Consider the following 6,019-nt stretch of genomic DNA (forward strand, 5'->3'; position numbering starts at 1 on the left):
AGATCTCTTCGAAAACTCAGAATAGCCAAGTATATATGGTGTAGTGGTTATCACGTCCGCTTAACACGCGGAAGGTCCCAGGTTTGAGCCCTGGTAGATATATGTTCTGACCATCGTGATTAGACATAATATTAAGCTGGATCTCTTCGAAAACATTATATTACCACGTATTCATGGTGTAGTGGTTATCACGTCCGCTTCACCCGCGGAAGGACCCAGGTTCGAACCCTGGTAGATACATATTTTCACCATCGTGACTTGACATAATAGTAAGGAAGATCTCTTCGAAAACTCAGACTAGCCAAGTATCTATGGTATAGTGGCTATCGCGTCCGCCTAACACGCGGAAGGACCCAGGTTCGAGCCCAGTTAGATACATGTTTTGACAATAGTGATTAGACATAATAATAAAGTAGATCTCTTCGAAAACTCAGAATAACAAAGTATCTATGGTGTAGTGGTTATCACGTCCCGCTAACTCGCGGAAGGTCCCAGGTTCGAACCCTGGTAGATACATGTTCTGACCATCGTGATTAGACGTAATATTAAGCTGGATCTCTTCGAAAGCTTTATATTACCACGAATTTATGGTGTAGTGGTTATCACGTCCGCTTCACCGTGGAAGGACCCAGGTTCGAACCCTTTTTAGATACATATTTTCACCATCGTGATTTGACATAATAGTAAGGTAGATCTCTTCGAAAACTCAGAATAGCCAAGTATATATGGTGTAGTGGTTGTCACGTCCCGCTAACTCGCGGAAGGTCCCAGGTTCGAGCCCTGGTAGGTACATGTTTTGGCCATCGTGATTGGACATAATAATAAGGTATGTCTCTTCGAAATCTTAGGATAACCAACGATCTATGGTGTAGTGGTTATCACGTCCGCCTAACTCGCGGAAGGTCCCAGGTTCGAGCCCTTTTTAGATACATATTTTCACCATCGTGATTTGACATAATAGTAAGGTAGATCTCTTCGAAAACTCAGAATAGCCAAGTATATATGGTGTAGTGGTTATCACGTCCGCTTAACACGCAGAAGGTGCCAGGTTCGAGCATGTTTTGACCATTGTAATTAGACATAGTAATAAGGTAGATCTCTTCGAAAACTCAGAATAACAAAGTATCTATGGTGTAGTGGTTATCACGTCCCGCTAACTCGCGGAAGGTCCCAGGTTCGAACCCTGGTAGATACATGTTCTGACCATCGTGATTAGACGTAATATTAAGCTGGATCTCTTCGAAAGCTTTATATTACCACGAATTTATGGTGTAGTGGTTATCACGTCCGCTTCACCGTGGAAGGACCCAGGTTCGAACCCTTTTTAGATACATATTTTCACCATCGTGATTTGACATAATAGTAAGGTAGATCTCTTCGAAAACTCAGAATAGCCAAGTATATATGGTGTAGTGGTTGTCACGTCCCGCTAACTCGCGGAAGGTCCCAGGTTCGAGCCCTGGTAGGTACATGTTTTGGCCATCGTGATTGGACATAATAATAAGGTATGTCTCTTCGAAATCTTAGGATAACCAACGATCTATGGTGTAGTGGTTATCACGTCCGCCTAACTCGCGGAAGGTCCCAGGTTCGAGCCCTTTTTAGATACATATTTTCACCATCGTGATTTGACATAATAGTAAGGTAGATCTCTTCGAAAACTCAGAATAGCCAAGTATATATGGTGTAGTGGTTATCACGTCCGCTTAACACGCAGAAGGTGCCAGGTTCGAGCATGTTTTGACCATTGTAATTAGACATAGTAATAAGGTAGATCTCTTCGAAAACTCAGAATAACAAAGTATCTATGGTGTAGTGGTTATCACGTCCCGCTAACTCGCGGAAGGTCCCAGGTTCGAACCCTGGTAGATACATGTTCTGACCATCGTGATTAGACGTAATATTAAGCTGGATCTCTTCGAAAACTTTATATTACCACGAATTTATGGAGTAGTGGTTATCACGTCCGCTTCACCCACGGAAGGACCCAGGTTCGAACCCTTTTTAGATACATATTTTCACCATCGTGATTTGACATAATAGTAAGGTAGATCTCTTCGAAAACTCAGAATAGCCAAGTATATATGGTGTAGTGGTTATCACGTCCGCTTAGCACGCGGAAGGTCCCAGGTTCGAGCCCTGGAAGATACATGTTCTGACCATCGTATTTATTATATTACCACGTATTTTTGATGTAGTGGTTATCACGTCCGCTTCACCCGTGGAAGGACCCAGGTTCGAACCCTGGAAGATACATGTTTTCACCATCGTGATTAGACATCATAAGGTATATCTCATAGAAAACTCAGATTTACAAAGTATCTATGGTGTAGTGGTTATCACGTCCCGCTAACTCGCGGAAGGTCCCAGGTTCGAGATATGGTAGATACATGTTTTGGCCATCGTGATTGGACATAATAATAATGTAGATCTCTTCGAAATCTTAGAATAACCAAGTATCTATGGTGTAGTGGTTGTCACGTCCCGCTAACTCGCGGAAGGTCCCAGGTTCGAGCCCTGGTAGGTACATGTTTTGGCCATCGTGATTGGACATAATAATAAGGTATGTCTCTTCTAAATCTTAGGATAACCAACGATCTATGGTGTAGTGGTTATCACGTCCGCCTAACTCGCGGAAGGTCCCAGGTTCGAGCCCTTTTTAGATACATATTTTCACCATTGTGATTTGACATAATAGTAAGGTAGATCTCTTCGAAAACTCAGAATAGCCAAGTATATATGGTGTAGTGGTTGTCACGTCCCGCTAACTCGCGGAAGGTCCCAGGTTCGAGCCCTGGTAGGTACATGTTTTGGCCATCGTGATTGGACATAATAATAAGGTATGTCTCTTCTAAATCTTAGGATAACCAACGATCTATGGTGTAGTGGTTATCACGTCCGCCTAACTCGCGGAAGGTCCCAGGTTCGAGCCCTTTTTAGATACATATTTTCACCATTGTGATTTGACATAATAGTAAGGTAGATCTCTTCGAAAACTCAGAATAGCCAAGTATATATGGTGTAGTGGTTATCACGTCCGCTTAACACGCAGAAGGTGCCAGGTTCGAGCATGTTTTGACCATTGTAATTAGACATAGTAATAAGGTAGATCTCTTCGAAAACTCAGAATAACAAAGTATCTATGGTGTAGTGGTTATCACGTCCGCTTAACTCGCGGAAGATCCCAGGTTCGAGCCCTGGTAGATACATGTTTTCACCATCGTGATTAGACATAATAATAAGGAAGATCTCTTCGAAAACTCAGAACAACCAAGTATCTATGGTGTAGTGGTTATCACGTCCCGCTAACTCGCGGAAGGTCCCAGGTTCGAAACATGGTAGATACATGTTTTGGCCATCGTGATTGGACATAATAATAAGGTAGATCTCTTCGAAATCTTAGGATAACCAACGATCTATGGTGTAGTGGTTATCACGTCCGCCTAACTCGCGGAAAGTCCCAGGTTCGAGCATGTTTTGACCATTGTAATTAGACATAATAATAACGTAGATCTCTTCGAAAACTTAGAATAACCAACGATCTATGGCGTAGTGGTTATCACGTCCGCCTAACACTCAGAAGGTGCCAGGTTCAAGCATGTTTTGACCATTGTAATTAGACATAATAATAACGTAGATCTCTTTGAAAACTTAGAATAACCAACGATCTATGTTGTAGTGGTTATCACGTCCGCTTAACACTCAGAAGGTGCCAGGTTCAAGCATGTTTTGACCATTGTAATTAGACATAATAATAACGTAGATCTCTTCGAAAACTTAGAATAACCAACGATCTATGGTGTAGTGGTTATCACGTCCGCTTAGCTCGCGGAAGGTCCCAGGTTCGAGCCCTGGTAGGTACGTGTTTTGGCCATCATGATTGGACATAATAATAAGGTAGATCTCTTCGAAATCTTAGGATAACCAACGATCTATGGTGTAGTGGTTATCACGTCCGCCTAACTCGCGGAAGGTCACAGGTTCGAGCTCTGGTGGATACATGTTTCGACCATCGTGATTAGACATAATAATGAGGTAGATCTCTTCGAAAACTGAGAATAACTAAGTAACTAAGGTGTAGTGGTTGTCACGTCTAACTCGCGGAAGTTCTCAGGTTTGAGCCCTGGTAGATACATGTTTTGACCATCGTGATTGGACATAATAATAAGCTAGATCTCTTGAAAAATCTGTGTAGCAACGTCGCGAAAGTCCCATGCGAATACACGGCTTCTATGGCCACGGGAGGATCAACCTCACAGCGACGCACATCCATAGAGCCAATTTCCATAAGGGGCTTTACTTTCGTCGCGCGGCTGGAAGACGATCCCCTTTTTGTCTTCCCGCTTTCGCGTTTTCCGAAGCCTGTCTTTGCGCGACTTCTTGTTTGTCCGGACAGGTTGTGGCATAATGCCCTAAGAGTCCGCATTTATAGCACTCTACACGACTTAAGTCGTTTTGCTCTGGCTTGACTAGTGTAGGAGTCTTTGGTCTCTTGTTATTTCTTGCTTTAGGTGTCGCAACCTTTGATTTCGCACCTCCCCCCGGCGGTTTAGTAAAAACCGCGGCGGTGGGAGGATTTCTTCTTCCACTGGATTCACGCGAGATAGACTTTGCACTGTCTCTAGTATACAATGAGCTAGAGGGGGTCGCTCGTAAAATATCTTCTGTTACGCGGCCCTTCTCTATAAAACTGCGCATTGTCCTTATGTTGTCGTTGACGACATGGATGCGTATTTCGAGGAGGATATTTCTCTTGCAAATACTAACAAGTTCGGAACGCGTAGGTTCTGATTCATCGCGGTAATACTCGCGATGTACGAGTCAAAAGATACACCGGCGGGTTGAATAAACTGCGCTATTTCAAAGCGGAGGGATTCCTCCGCTCTTACAGAAAAGAAATAGTCTCTAAACGCGCCTTTCACTGTACGCCACTTTATTATTTGATTAGGCCTATTCAAGTCTCTAAACCAGATTAATGCACGGCCCCTTAATATTTGGGGTAGAACCGCGATAATGTCATTGTCTGTCATGCTGTGATATTCAGCGAATTCCGTCAAATTCCGAAGGAATTCCGGAGCGCTTTCACCTTCAACACCACTAAATATTAAGTGAGGGGGTGGTTTTGGCCTATTTTTGGCAGCTGGTCTAGTGCCTATATTCGCTAATGTAGTAGCTAGGGTTAGAATAGTTGGTAGCCAAACATTGGTCGCTGCACCTTGCGGTAGCGGCGGCGGAGGTGGGATTCCTCCTGCCGCTTGTCCTTGTCCATGCGTAGGACTAGTACCAAGGCTTGGAGGAGGAGTGTTCCTCCTCGGGGGAGTATAGGATCCCGGTAACTGCACGTTAATCGCGGCGATTAAAGCATGCGGATCGGCGGGATTTATGTCACGACAGTTAATTCAAGCAATGACACAAGTAATATTCACAAGTACGCGTTTAAGTACAACTGGTAATGTTAGTCTTAACGAGTCCTGGCAAGCTCGCCACTTTATGTAACCGTAAAATTTGAAAGTAGGAAAGGGGGCCTAATTTCACGGCTCACACAGATAATTAAATAAAAACTAGCAATTTAAGAAGTTCCCTGGTTACCCGTTTAAAGGTCTTATTGTCCATGACTAACTATTTTTACCAGGTAGTCCATTCTTGAAAGAATAACGCAGTACGTGATAGAAATAATAATTGTGTTTATTAACGAAACAAAAAAACACGTCCGAACTCGAGCGCGATTACAAAACTGACTATTCGCAACTGACAAATGACTGCCGATAGACTACTGACTGTCGGCGGGGTTTTTATTCCTGCGACAAAATGTTTTTTTAACAGTTTGACAGCAGTGGCGCTTAAGGCGCCACTTCGGGACAATTTGGCATTATACAAAATTTAGTATAAAAATATAAATTGAGTAAAGCAGACGACGCGGTTTTTTCCCGGGAAGGAGGTTCTGGCTGTGGACGGTTACACTATATTGTTTACAACATATAAGAAATCAATTCAATGTAACGTCTTTCATTTTTATTTT

General features: G+C 43.1%; 3 non-coding genes across 3 annotated transcripts; all 3 read left to right on the forward strand.

Annotated features, from left to right (window-relative positions):
• The first annotated feature begins 167 nt into the window (after positions 1–167).
• On the forward strand, positions 168–240 carry TRNAV-CAC (transfer RNA valine (anticodon CAC)). The gene has a single exon. It is a non-coding gene; the product is annotated as a tRNA-Val (tRNA).
• Positions 241–2,078: 1,838 nt separating this feature from the next.
• Positions 2,079–2,151, forward strand: TRNAA-AGC (transfer RNA alanine (anticodon AGC)). The gene has a single exon. It is a non-coding gene; the product is annotated as a tRNA-Ala (tRNA).
• A 1,640-nt stretch (positions 2,152–3,791) lies between these two features.
• TRNAA-AGC (transfer RNA alanine (anticodon AGC)) lies at positions 3,792–3,863 on the forward strand. Its single transcript has one exon. It is a non-coding gene; the product is annotated as a tRNA-Ala (tRNA).
• Positions 3,864–6,019: the final 2,156 nt, after the last annotated feature.

Source organism: Phalangium opilio, unplaced genomic scaffold (genome assembly GCF_054372755.1).
Source record: "Phalangium opilio isolate 3A_F unplaced genomic scaffold, DU_Popi_V2 ptg000032l_1, whole genome shotgun sequence".
NCBI lineage: Eukaryota > Metazoa > Arthropoda > Arachnida > Opiliones > Phalangiidae > Phalangium > Phalangium opilio.